Source organism: Hyaena hyaena, unplaced genomic scaffold (genome assembly GCF_003009895.1).
Source record: "Hyaena hyaena isolate Hyena2069 unplaced genomic scaffold, ASM300989v1 scaffold_627, whole genome shotgun sequence".
Taxonomy (NCBI): Eukaryota; Metazoa; Chordata; class Mammalia; order Carnivora; family Hyaenidae; genus Hyaena; species Hyaena hyaena.
The window spans coordinates 154,942-169,668 of record NW_024081257.1 but is presented as its reverse complement, the minus strand read 5'-3'; positions in this window follow the sequence as shown (position 1 = coordinate 169,668).

The window sequence follows — 14,727 nt, the reverse complement described above, 5'->3', positions numbered from 1 at the left end:
TTTTAAGTAAGTATGTGAATGCTCCCATATTGGATGCATATATATTTACAATTGTTATATCTTGTTGGATTGTCCACTTTATTGTTATATAGTGTCTTTCTTTGCCTCTTGCTTTTGTTTTAGTCTCCTTTATCCAATATAAGTATTGCAACCCTGTTTTCTTTTCCCATCTATTTGTACGAAAAATGCTTCTCTAGCCCTTTACTTTCAATCTGCATATGTGTTAAGGTCTGAATTGAGTCTCTTGTAGGCAGCATTAGATGGCTCTTGTTTCTTCATACAGTCTGTCACTCTGTCTTTTGAATGGTGTGTTTAGTCCACTTATAGTCAAAGTAATTATTGATAGGTATATATTGCCACTTTGTACTTGTTTTATCGTTGTTTTGTAATTTTTCTCCATTCCTTCTCTTGCTATCTTCTCTCATGATTAGTTGGCTTTCTTTAGTGATATACTTAGTTTTTTTCTTCCTTTTTTTTTTTTTTGTATATTACTGGTTTCCGATTTGTGGTTTTCATTTGGTTTATATATAATATCTTCTGTATATAGCAGTCTCTATTAAGTTGATATTCGCTTATATATGAGCCCATTCTTTATTCCTCTCCCCTGACCCACATTTTTAGGTACAGTATATGGTGTCATAATTTACATCTTTCTATTTTGTGAGTTTCTTGACCAAATTTTACAGATATACTTAATTTTACTGCTTTTGTGCTTTCTACATTTCTTACTCTTGGTTATGGTCTTTCCTTTCCACACAGAGTCCCCTTTAATATTTCTTGTAGGGCTGGTTTAGTGATCATGAAGTCCTTTAATATTTGTTTGTCTGGGAAACTCTTTTTCTTCTTCAATTCTGAGTGATAGCCTTGTTGGATAGAGTTTTCTTGGCTGCAGATTTGTTTCCTTTCAGTACTTTGAAAATATATTTCCATTTCTTTCTGACTTGCAATGGTTCTGTTGAAAAATCTGCTGATAGCCTTACAGAGTTTCCCTTGTCTATAACTGGTTTCTTTTGCTGTCTTTAAAATTCTCTCCTAATCACCACGTTTTGTCATCTTAATCATTATGTCTTGCTGTGGACCTCCTTGGTTTGACTTGGTTTGGGAATCCCTGGCCTCTTGGATCAGGATTTTGTCCTTCCCCAGATTAGGGAAGTTTTTCAGCTATTATTTCTCCAAATAAATTTTCTGCCTATTTTCAGTTCTCATCTTTTTCTGGGATCTCTATGATGTGAATGTTATTATGCTTGATGGTGTTGTGGAGTTTTCTAGTCATAGTCTCATTTTTGCATAATTTTGTTTCTCTCAGCTGATCAGGTTGATTACTTTTCATAACTCTGTCCTCCGGGTAGCTGATTTCTTCTTCTGCCTAGTCTAGTCTACTATTTATTCCATCTAGTCCTTTTTTTTTTCTTAATTTTCTAGTGTTTATTTAAGAGAGAGGGAGAGCACAAGTAGAGGAGGGGCAGAGAGAGAAAGGGAGACACAGAACCTGAAGTAAGCTCCAGGCTGTGAGCTGAGAGCCCAGAGACTGGTAAGGGGCTTGAACACACAATCTTTGAGATCATGCCTGGGCTGAAGTTGGACCCTTAACTGACTGAGTCACCTAGGTGTCCCTCCCTCTAGTGTGTTTTTAATTTCATTTTATTGTGCTCTTCATCTCTGATTGGTTCTTTTTAATCTCATTGTTATGGGTCTCACTGAGGTCCTCCTCTCTTTTCTCAAATCCAGTGGGCATCTTTATTATCATTACTTTGAATTCTCAATCAGGCATATTATGTATATTCATTTTGCTTTGGTTTCTTGCTATGATTTTGTCCTGTTCTTTCATTTGGGACATATTCCTCTGTCTCCTCATATTGTCTGTGTCTGTTTCTCTGTGTTAGGAAAGACAGCTATGTCTCCTGCTCTTAAAAGTAATGATCTTATAAAGAAGAGGTCCTGTAGTTCCCTGTTGTGTAGTGTCCCCTGTTCTCTAGAACCTGGTGCTTCAGGGATGTGTCATGTGTCGTGTGTGCCCTGCTGTTGTGGATTAGCTACTTTTTCTCTTTTCTGCATCTAGTCATCATCAATGCCTCTCTTTCCCAGCCATCTGCAATGCCTCTCTTTTCCTTTCGTGGGCAGCACTGTTCCTGTGATGTTATTGGGTCAGTCTTGGGACCACCTTAGACTTGAGTTGAGTCAGAACAGTCATTTACCAAACTGACACAGTAGTACCAAAGTGTCATATACTTTCCCTGTGTTGTCCCCTGTGAACCTTTCATTGGTGGGCAGGGCCTATGGTCTGAACTAGTCTGACTGATGGGCTAGTTCCTCTAGCTTTCTGCTGGGGCCACCGTCTGACTGGTGTATGTGATTATCTTTCCCTCCCTCTGGGGCAGCGGTGCTGGCCACTGTGGGGCCTGCTTGCACACTTCCAGACCTACACCACTGATCTGAAGATTCTCGATCCAAGAGATTATTGGAGAGGATAGATCTATTGATGCGCAGTATGGGAGACTGGGCAGTGGCACTAGCTATCTTTGAATGCCTGGTCCTGTGCAGTAGGGGGCCTGTAGTACTGGGACTATGGTGGGCTGTCTGGAGGGGTGAATCCTTGGAATCATATTGCAGGTGGAGGTGGGGCACTGTGCTGGCAAACTTTATATGCCCTTGTCCTCGCTGGGAGGGGCCCTGCAGTGCCTGGACTGAGGCAAGCTGTCCAGAGGGGTGGATTAGCAGAAGCACAGTGCAGCGAGTGGTGCAGTGTGCTCACAAGTTAGGTAGGTACCTTTCAAACTACTGCTTTTATGTTGTATCTCCACTGGCTGTTTGTTGTGCTGCCTCTTTAACGGAGAGGACTCCATTTCCTCTAACCCTCCCAGCTCTCCCAGAGCTGAGACTGCTGACTTTTTTTTAAATTCCATATTTTAAGTCCTACTGGTTGTAAGAACTTGTGAAATTTGGCCCCTCTTTTGTACAAAGCCAGCTGTTAAGGGGAATCATCTTCCCTGTGTGTCCAGCCTGGTGTGGTCATCTGTTTCTCCCCCCTTGCCCTGCCAGAGATGTCGCTCCCTCCTGTACATATTCTCACAGTTCTGTTTGGAGCCTGACTCTGTTTCTGCCCTTTCTACCTTCTGCCATGTGGCCTCTTTACATTTAATTGTGAAATTTATTCTGTCAATTTTGGATAATCTTTCCAGCTATTTACACTTATGAGAATGTCATCTAGTTGTATCTGTGGAAGGAAATGAGCCTAGTTTGCTCCTACTCTGTCATCGTCCCTGGATGTCCTTGTTCATATGATTTTTATCCTTTGTTTTGTTAATGTGGTATACCATGTTAATTGATTTGCAAATATTGAACCACCATTGTATCCCCAGAACAAATCCTACTTCATCATGTTAAGTGATTTTTTTAAAGAATTGCTAAATGTTGTTTGATAATATTTTGCTGAGGATTTTTGCATCTATGTACATCAGGAATATTGTCCTGTAGTTTTCTCTTTTTGTGGTGTCTGTTTTTGGTTTTGATTTCAGGGTAATGCTGGTATAAGGATGTATATTAAACATGTTATCATGGGTCCCTGTGGGGGAGTAGCATGAGAGTGAAGTTCAGGGAAGAAAGACATAATTACTGTGAATAAAATAAGACAAAATAGGAGAGGTATCTTTAATGGGTCTATAATATGTAATATCCTGCAAATAGAGGGATATAATGAAGTCAGCATGCTCTTTTTTTTTTTTTTTCCATTTCTGAGAGAGAAAGAGAGAGAGAGAGAGGCAGCATGAGCAGGGGAGGGTCAGAGAGAGAGGGAGATACAGAATCCAAAGCAGACTCCAGGCTCTCAGCTAGCTGTTAGCACAGAGCCCGACGCGGGGCTTGAACCCACGAACCATGAGATCATGGCCTAAACCGAAGTTGGGCGCCTAACCGACTAATCCACCCAGGTGTCCCCAGAATGCTATTCAAGATGTAGTGCTTAATTTAAAAGGTATTTTTATTAATAATTGGCTGAATGTTAATAGATCATGAAAAACTATTAACAAAATTTATTTCTGGGGCATCTGGTGGGTTCACTTAAGCGTCTGGCTCCTGATTTTGGCTCATGTCATCATCTCATAGTTGGTAAGATGGAGTCCCACATCTGTCTCTGCACTGACAGTGGGGAGCCTGCTTGAGATTCAATCTCTCTCCCACTCTCTCTCTCTGCCCTTCCCGTCTCAAAAGAACCACAATTTATTGTTAAGTGTTTCATAGTTTCTAAAGGATTTAATGAGAAGGTATAATATTATGTATTCTAATGCTATCTCATTTGAACGTGCTTTGGATTGAATGTGTGACTGATCTTTCTCAAGATTGAACAATTCATGCAGAAAAAAGTTGATTTAAATCTTAGTCCATTTAAGGGAATGGATATTCAGTATTAGCAAATGTAATTCCTAACAAAAGATGAATAGAAATAACTGACCCTCAGATACATATTAAAATTTGAGTTAGCTCTAAATGAACAATATAAACAAAAATGTAATAACACTCCAATCAAAAGCTAAATGAAAAACACTAACACCTGTATAATTTCTATTGAACCTCTCAGAGCATATGATCTCTCTTTCTCTTTGTTTTATAAAGCAATGAAGTTCATACACATTCACTTAGGACTACAATCAATATTTATTGTTAATGCTCCTATTTTGTTCCTAAAACTTCCAAGTATTCACCATAATGAGATTTTAAGTAACTGCCTCAGGCAATACAGATTTTGTCATAAATAAGAAATTAGCTACAGCAAAAAGAGCAGCATATTAACATGCGTTGGGCAACTATTCCAGTTTTTCTTAGCCTGAACAGAATGTTAGTCTCTGCCTTTATCACACATTTTGCAGGCAACTTGCAAAGTTTTGTTATGGTTGTGTTTTCTCTTTCTTGTAAATAAGTCTTCATATTTCAAGTAGTTCTTTTCACTTTTCTTCCCTCCAAGCCATCCTAATAGAGTCTCTGTAGTAAAGTACACTTTACTAAAGCCCTAAATTAATTATTTTCCAGTATAAGTACTATAGCTAGCTTTTGACATGTTTTGCTAAACACAATTTCAAGCAAGTAACGATAAACCTGCAATCTTATTGGCTGGTTCCTTATTTCATTTTTCTTCTTCATTCAAGTAAAGTGTAAAGTGAAAGATGTAAGAGAACAATTTATATAAGCTCTAAACCCATAGTTTTTCATCTCATTGAACTCCCATTTGCTATTTTTTCTTATTTTCTGCTAATAGAAATATCTTCTCAAGATTTCTCATAACTCTTCCCTTTTTGAAAGTTTCAAGCTTTATTATTGCTTAAGCTCACAGTCCTTTTCTGGTACTGAAGGCCTTATATAATTGAATCCCTATTGCTGTGACAGAATGTTAAGTGGAACTTTCTGTGGTTTCAGAGATACTATAGCGACCCCAGAAGCCAGGAGGAGTATAGATGCAGATCAGCTAAGCAGGTCAGATAAATGAATTGCAGCACTGATTTTGCCATCCTCTGCAGTTCATACCAAAGCTATATGAAGGGAGGCTGGTTCTGATGGAAACAACCAAACTCAATACCATGTGCATCTCCTCTCTTCTCCCTCTCAGTGCTCCTCCTACCCTACACAATCTGAGGATTGCTTAAGAGACCACAAATGAGGAGCTTCAATATGTGGATTTGAAGAGTACTAGGAAAGTACCCCATATGCCTAATGGGCATGAGACTGGTTGGAGGGTGGAGAGAGAGGCACTGTGGTATAAGCTTCACTTCCACGCATTGGAGGCAGAATATATTTCTAATTTTTTAGAGTTGGACCCCCAGGAAGAAAGCTGGGTTTAGATGATAAAAGAAAATCACCAGATCCAAGGGAGAGAGTCTTTGTGGAGAAGATCCCACTGAAATCCAGGGGCTAAGAAGGTGCTGTGGTCTAACACACAAAACAAGAACAGAAGAGGTAAAGTCAGCATTTGGTATATGTTACGGTGTAGGAGTACGGAAGCCAGTACAACTATACAATCTAGGATGATCTTTTCTACTCTTTGCTTTTTCCTGACTCTAGCCTTGCAGTAACCAGAGACCATAGAGTAAATTCATGGGAAGTCAAGGACAAAAGGGGAAGGAAATAAACCAAACATACCTAGAATCCCCAACTGTAGATTTCAAAACTAAATTAGATAAAAACTGGCATAAAGGAGGCAGACTTTTGTTTACAATGTAATGTTGAAGATTTGATATCAGACATGACTAGATGTTTTTGTTGTTTTTTAAAATTTTTTAATGTTTATTTTTTAGGAGGGGAGAGAAAGCGAGTGGGGGATGGGTAGGGAGTGAAGGAGGCACAGAATGAGAAGCAGGCTTCAGGTTCTGAGCTATCAGCATAGAGCCCAACATGGGGCCTGAACCCATGAACCATGAGATCATGACCTGAGCTGAAGTTGGACACCTATGTCTAACTGAGCCAGCCCTCAATTAGACTTATTTTTTTTTCAATGTTTATTTTTATTTTTGAGACAGAGAGAAAGAGACAGAGCATGAGCAGGGGAGAGGCATAAAGAGAGGGAGACACAGAATCTAAATAAAGCAAGCTCCAGGCTCTGAGCTGTCAGCACAGAGCTGGATACGGGCTCGAACTCAGAAACTATGAGATCATGATCTAAGCCAAATTTAGACACTCTAGCGACTGAGCCACCCAGGCACCCCTCAATTAGACTTTTTTATAACCTGTAAACATTCCTGTGTTAGAGCAGAAATTGATTGGGACAGCTATGGAGTTTGTTTGCTGTCTCCTCAAGAGCAAAGGAGCAGCTAGGTGACACATAGAGTTCTATAAACCTACGCCCTCTTCTGCACCTCCCCCATAGGAGTGGTCAGTAAGGGCACGGTGTTTTTTTTCCACCCCCCTCTGTATTCTGCCCCTTACTAAGTTTTATAAATACTTATGTGCACTATGCATATTTATGGAAGACAGTTTGTGCCCTGGGTAAAGTTTAGGTTTTGAAATTTAAAAATTATGCTTATGTATTTTCTCCTATTTTGGGCATTATCTTTTCTCTAAGACAATGATTGCCACAGACTAAATTGGGGGCAAAGTTCATGGAGAGCAAATGGTACAAGAAAGTGTACAAGAAAATCATCATTGGCTAATATCTTAAAATTCTGTCAGATTTTGACAGAGACTGCTAGCTGTCTTCCTTGGGTGTCTGTACCCGTTCTCCCCTTCTTAGATACCATAATAGAATTTTAACCTGGAAACATGGCTGCTTAGCTAACTAATTTTTCAGCCAAGTTGGCCATAGAATTAAGTCCTGTCAGTTGGAGGTATGCAAAATGATGAATTTTTCTGTCAGGTCAAGTACTTAAAGGGAAGGTGTGTGCTCTTCCTGGCTCTCCTTCCATTTTGTGGTTTGGAAAATGGACATGGTGGCAATCCATCTTGTGCCTTGTGGATGAAGGTAGTGAGTGTGCTTTGCCAGCAAAAGGAGCTGCAGGGCCAGCCCTGCAGTGCTTACACTCAGAGTGCCACGTAACAGAGCTGTAAATTATATATTTAAGTGACTGTTATTTTGAGTATCCAAGCTAACACAGCCACCAAAAGAATGATGACTTTCCTGTTAATCTTGCAAGTTGGGATATTTGGATCAATATTTACACACTTAATTCCATTTTCATATTATTAATATTTTATTAATCTTATATATGACTATTAATTTGATATAGATGATAGATACAATTTCAGAAAGTAACATCTTGATCCTAATATGTAAAGGTAAAAACATGACAAAATGACTATTATTGTAATTATTTCCTATTGTTCTAGAAGTATGAGCTAATGCAGCAAGACAGGCAATATTTATAAGAATTAAAACCTTTGGTAACAAGAAAATAGTCATCTTTAAGGATGCTATTATGACCTAAATAAACTCAAAGGAATAAAATGAAAATCAATTCAAAGTTTAAAAAAAAAAAAAAAGAGTTCACAAAGATATTTATCATATGAATAAAAAAATCAATAGCTTTCTACATACCAAAAGTATTCCATTTGGAAATCTAATGGAAGTAAGACTTCTTTCATGAAAGTAATAAAACTATTGAGAAGAAAATTTTAAACTATCTTAAGAAAAAGATGAAAATAATATAGGTGATTTTGCTGAATGGGAAGACTAAGTCTTGTCTATATGTCAGTTCTTCCCCAGTTTTTATATGTGCTTTGATTTAATTCCTCTAAAATTCCTAATGATATGTTCTGGAACTTTAAAAGTGATTCTAAATTCTCTGTGTCAATAAATAATTTTTTTCCACTTGGTACAATATTTGTGTTTTGGATTCAAATTTAATGAACTATCTTTTAGGAATTTTGAGATGATTGCTGGATCACCTATTCAAAGCAATTAGCTTATCAATTATTCATAATAGGTTGTATTGACAAGGCACAAAGAGGAAGCATAGGTAGAGAGCCTATGCCAGGGCTAAATGAAGAAGAGTTAACAATAATAATCCAAATGAAAACTGGTGTTTTTTTCTGTTATGAATTAAGGGTACACTTAAAAATATCTTGGAATATGTAGCATTTTGTTTCAATAATGATTATACTATATATTATTAATATCTTGAAATCTGTACTGTGTAGTCACTTATAGAATATTTCAACACATTTTATATGACTTTTATCTTGATAAGTCTGATTAGAGGAATGGTTAGGATGAAAGAAGTTCAAATAATTGTTTGAGGTAAAACAGCTAGTAGTAATTCTCTTGATTACTAGTCCAGTGCTCATTCTATTATCCCATGTTTTAATCTCCACCTTCATCTCTGAGCAATTATATGGTCAGGGAAATACAAAGAATATCCATGAATTGAGAATAAAGCATCTCTTCCCATCTTTGTTTTGAATCTGATCTGTAAGTCAGAGCTACTGATCATTCCTTACCTTCCATTCCTTCAATTTATAGTGGTTATCCATTGACTTCTCTTGCCTCTCCTTATTATTCTATGCTGGCTGCCCCCCCCCCTTTTTTTTTTTTATCAATCCCACAAATATTGGTATTATTGGGAATTTAGTTATTGGTTTTCTTCTGTTTTAACCATCATTTACCTGTGTCTTGCAAGTCAATATAGTTACCTTCAGAACCTCCTTTGGAATCTGTCAAGATCTTTAATCTTATAGTGTTCTCAAAATATGGGCTTCCTCATTGGCTCTATTTTATATATTGAAAGCTTGAGTCTCAGAAAGCCTAAGCTACTTGCTCAAGGTCCTTAAAATAGAATGTGGCTGAATCAGCTTTCAGATCCAGTCTTGCCTTTAAATTATTTTTTAATTACACTATAATATTCCAGAGTACACATAACCTTCTTCCTTTCTTCTCTTTCTCTCTCATTGTTCTGCAGACTTTTCTGTCAGAAATTATGTCTTGTTTTTGTTTTTTTTTTTTATTTTTGTTTTGTTTGCATCCTAACATCTAGCAAAGTATCTGGCACATAGAAGATGTCCTCTAAAAGTACGGACAATAAATGATCATAATAATTCCAGGGCCTATATTTTATATCTGTAATGATATAGTATGATTATAAAATGTAGAAGACCAATTTACTCCTTTTATATCCCACTCACTGCTAATATTATTTTGTTCCACTTGTTTTGTCCAGCCTATTCCAGTGACACATAATATTTATTTCTTTCTGGAATAAAATGAAATACAACCAGAGCTTTGGCTGCTCCAAATTACAGAAGGTAATTGATCATGTACACTTTCACTAAGCTGAAGCTAGGAAATGACCTTACTGCTTAGCTTGGGTGCTTTCCGTAATACAGCTGCATACAGTAACTGCAAATTAGTAGGCTAAAGAAGCAGCATAGCTCATGCCATGAAGGATTAACTACAGGAATAACCATAATAGAAGAGTGTTCTGCCACAGCTGTGATTGCCATTGTAGCTCTAGATTTTTACATGGTTTTGCCTTCTTTTAAATCTTGAATTCTTTAGAGAACTCAGTCTGTGTGAGGGAAAACATAAGACAGCGCATTTGCTACAATTTACTTTTATTGTCCCAGTCACACTACAGTGACCTCATTTGTCCACTCTAATTTGCTCACCTCTCCCAACATGCTTCTTGTTCTAAGTCCTAACTCTTCATACAAATATTGTAAGCCTATAGCAATTTTCTGCAAAGTAAAATGAGGTTGAGTAACATTTTTCCACTCTTCAAAAATTGCCTATTAGATATAATCTGATGTTAATCTGTCCCTTTGGCTTACCCCTCTCCATAATTGGAGCCAATCATGCCAAGTTCCTTAGCATCACTTATATTAAACTGGTAATACCATTTGATAGGTACAAAATCATTTAAAAAATATTGATTTTCACCAGCTGCAGCCAAAGTTTGAAATGATGCTTTTTGAAAAATGCACGCATATGGTTTTATTTTTTTAAATCTCATTCATTACATAACCCCCTTTGATACGTTTACTCATTTACTAACAAAACATTAAACTGAGAAATCATAATATCTACAAAGGAGGAGGAGAAGATATGAAATGAATTCAGCAGAACTTTTTCTTAAGAATCTTGGTCTTAGCTTTAAGGAAGTTTGATTTCTACCTGTTGGTTGGGATATCAAAGTGGAAGAGTTAAATATAATTTATTTGATTTTAATATTTCAGAATCCCTTGGCATGTGAAATTCTCAAGCTAGTAAAACATGTAAATTTATTTTCTGAGCATACTGTGCTCATCACAGTTTATAGAACTTCCCTATTTTATCTCAATTATAAACCTCTGTAAATAGCTTTTTCCTCCGTTTAGAATATCACCCTTGATTTTTACAGAATTTTACTCGTCCAAATTCCAATCCCCAAATTATTTGGGTATTCATGTACATTTTTCATAAATTCTATGACTTTATGCTATTTGAGAATAACTTTTATACATTCTTTATATTTTTACCTACTGCAGCATTCAGCAGAGGGCTTTGAAATAGCTGGTATTCACTATTAGTGTTAGTAGAACTAATTTCTCTTTGTCAAACTCAGACAAATATCACATGTTGTAATATTGAGAAAATAAATGTGGAATTAAATGGAAATTGTGTATAGAAGAATGATAAGCAAATCAATACAAAGTACTATTATTTTATGATTTCACATTATTTCAACTAGCAGGAAAAGACAGGCTATGGAAATGACGAAGTTATGTAAACTTCAGCTTAGATGAACTGAAAGAAAAGTAAAAGGTTGTTAAAGATTATAGATTATTAAAAATAAAACTATGTGAGAAAAAAAAGACACTGATATCTGAAATTATTTGATATTCATTCTTATGGATGCTATACTTCAATAATTTGTTTATTTACCCAAGGACTCAATATACTCCAAGGATACAATGTTGAGTAAGATTCAAAGCTGCCCTCAAAAGCACATCACACTGTAGTAGAGTGAAATAAACAAGTTCAAAGATTATTTTTAAAAATCCAATTAAAGAGGAATAAGATATTAAATACACCTTTAAAATAACATATTTATTCTCAAGTATATTCTAGGCCAGGTGAACCAATGGAGACAGTTACTAGTAGAATTATTTGCTCTAAATTTCCCTTTTCTTCTCCATGATGAGGTTCACTTGGAAAGAAAAGAGATCTGTCAAAATACTTTTGCTGCATTTCACATTAAACTGTTCTTCATAGCCATCCTGCAGTGTCCAGATGTCTGAGGGTAATAGACCTGTGTATCATGAAACAAATCTGAGTGCGTGGGGAATCTCCAACTGAGAATTTCCCTGAAGGAAGTGCGTGTGTGGATATATTTTCTCAGTCCTATCAGGGAAGTCACAGAGCCATTTCACATCGACAATGACAGCAGGATGTGATTCCTGTGGTGTATTCTACAAAGCATTGGGACTACTTAGAATATGTGTATGCATGCTCAAGTCAGATAGCGTGCAGTCTAACAATCAAACGCTGAGGTGCCTGCAAGGAAGAGGTAGGCAATTGAATTGATTCCATTTTTTTTCTTTAAAATAGGAATAATTCTAGCTGAGAAGGGAAACTGATATGACTGCCTTAACTCTACTCCTAACAGTTCAAGGGGAAATAAAAATTAAATGTCTTTAGTATCCATTTTATATCAGGTAATACCCTGGGCACTTTTGTTATGATTAACTCATTTAATACTTATATCAATCTTGAAGATAGGTATAATTATCTATCTTATATGTATTGAATTCAAGCTCAATTATACTGGTTAGCAGAACTTAGGCTCAAACCCAGGTATGTTTCAATCTAAAGTCTTCTTACTTATTTGTAATATAGTCAGTTTCAATTGTGAAGAGGAATAATGAATAGAAAGCACTTAATCATTAGTTAAACCAACATGTTAAAAAGATGATTGAATTCTACAAATAGGTTATATTCTTTTAAAAATGTCCCAGATCTACAATTATCACAGGCTACAGAATCTTCTTTTGGGGATCCTTTAATACCATCAATCATTTGTTTACTTCACAGGTAAAAATTTTCATTCAATTATGTGTAGTAGCACAGCAAAAGCTATAGAAGAATATTTGTAGGTTAGAATTAAGAATCACAAGGAAATTTCAGACCCAACAGCTAAGCAAATACTAAACATGATTACTAAAGATATTTATAAAATCTCTTTGCCAAGAGATTTAAAACTAAGAGAACTGGGCACCTGGGTGGCTCAGTCAGTTAAGTATTTGACTCTTGATTTCAGCTCAGGTCATGATCTCATGGCATAGGATTGAGCCCACCTCAGGCTTGTGCTGAGATCATGAAGCCTGGTTGAAATTCTCTCTTTCCTCCCTATCTGTCCCTCCCCCTTTCACACCATCTCTCTCAAAATAAATAAATAAATATTAAAAAAATAAACTTAAGATAACTGATCAGGATTTCTTGGAATGCTTTACATATAATCTGCGGAGATAGTGGAATTTCAGTTGATTTTTCTCCAAACCATTCTGATTCATTATTGGTAGGTTGTATGTTTCTAAGAATTTTCCAGTTTCTTCTAGGTTGTCTAGGTTGTTGGCATATAGTAGCCTCGTATTATCCTTTGTTGTTCATAGTAGTCTCTTATCCTTTGTACTTCTTTGGTATCAATTGTAATGTTTCCTTTTTTATTTATACTTTTGCTGATTTCAGTGTTGATTATCTTTTTCTTAGCTTAGCTAAAAGTTTGCCACTTTTTATCTTTAAAAAATTAACTTTTAGTTTGGTTGATATTTTCTATTTTTCTGTTCTCTATTCCTTTTATTTCTGCTGTAATATTTATTATTGGCTTTCCTCTGCTAATTTTGGAATAGATCTGTTCTTCTTTTTCCTAGAAATTTAAAGGTTAGGTTGTTTATTTGCAACTTTTGCATCATGTAGAGATTTATTGCTATGAACTTCCTTCTTAAAACCACTTTAGCTGTATCCTTTAATTTTGTTGTATTACCATTGTTGTTTGTCTCAAAGATACATTTTTATTTCCCATGTATTTCTTTTTTGAACCATAGGTTGTTCAGGAAAGTGTTGTTAAATTTCTATGTATTTGTGAATTTTCCAGTTCTCCTCTTATTGATTTCTAATTTCTTAATGTTGTAGCCAGAGAAGATACTGACATATGATGTCAGTTTTCTTGAATTTGTTAAGACTTGTTTTGTGGACTAAGATATGGTCTATCCTAGAAAATGTTCTATGTGCCCTTGAGAAAAATGTGCATTCTGTTGTTGTTGGATAGAACATTCTGTATATGTCTGTTAGGTCCCTTTGGTCTACAATGTTGTTCAAATTTGCTATTGTTTTATTGATTCTCTGTCCTAATTATATATCCATCGTTGAAAGTGAGATATTAAAGTCCCAAACTAGTATTGTCTTGCTGTTGAATTCCCCTTTTAGCCTTTTTTTAACTTAAAAAATTTTAATGTTTTATTTATTTCTGAGAGAGAGACAGTGTGGGCAGAGGAGGGTCAGAGAGAGAGAGAGGGAGACTCAGAATCTGAAGCAGACTCCAGGCTCTGAGCTAGCTGTCAGCAGAGAGCCCGACGCAGGGCTCAAACCCACAAATTGTGAGATCATGACCTGAGCCCAAGTTGGACTCTTAACTGACTGAGCTACCCAGGTGCCCCAGCTTTTTTTTTTTTTAACTTAAAAACAATACTTTTATTTTTATAAAGTAATTTTCCACTTAGCAAGAATAAAATGCTATAAAAGTTTGAATATAGGAAGTAGTTGGTTTTCACATATTGAATAATATGAAAATTGCTAACATTGGAATTCATGAAAATGGAAATTAATACCCCTGGAATATTCCTAGGGTCACTTGACTAACTTGACATTAAATGAAAAGCCATCAATGGCAATATTTCTTTCAGAAATACATTTCCAAATCAAACTCAGATGGGTATATTTTTTTGCAAAAGAAAAAAAATAAATTGCAAAGTAAACAGAAAATAAATGTCCTAATAACTCTTCCCAGTAATTGTATATTTGCACAAAAGTTAAATAATCACAATTTATTTTACACATGAGGCATTTAAAATCTTTTGTCAATGAATACACACACACACACACACACACACACCACAATGAAGAGCTTTGTTGTTCCTATGAAGATTTGAGTTATTCTTCCTCACATGACTTATCTCCTTTTTATTTTTATAAGAACATTGTTTGGGTTGAAAAGCACAATAAAAACAACAAAAATTTTTATAAGTTCTAAAACAATTAACTTTTGTAGAAAAAATAAA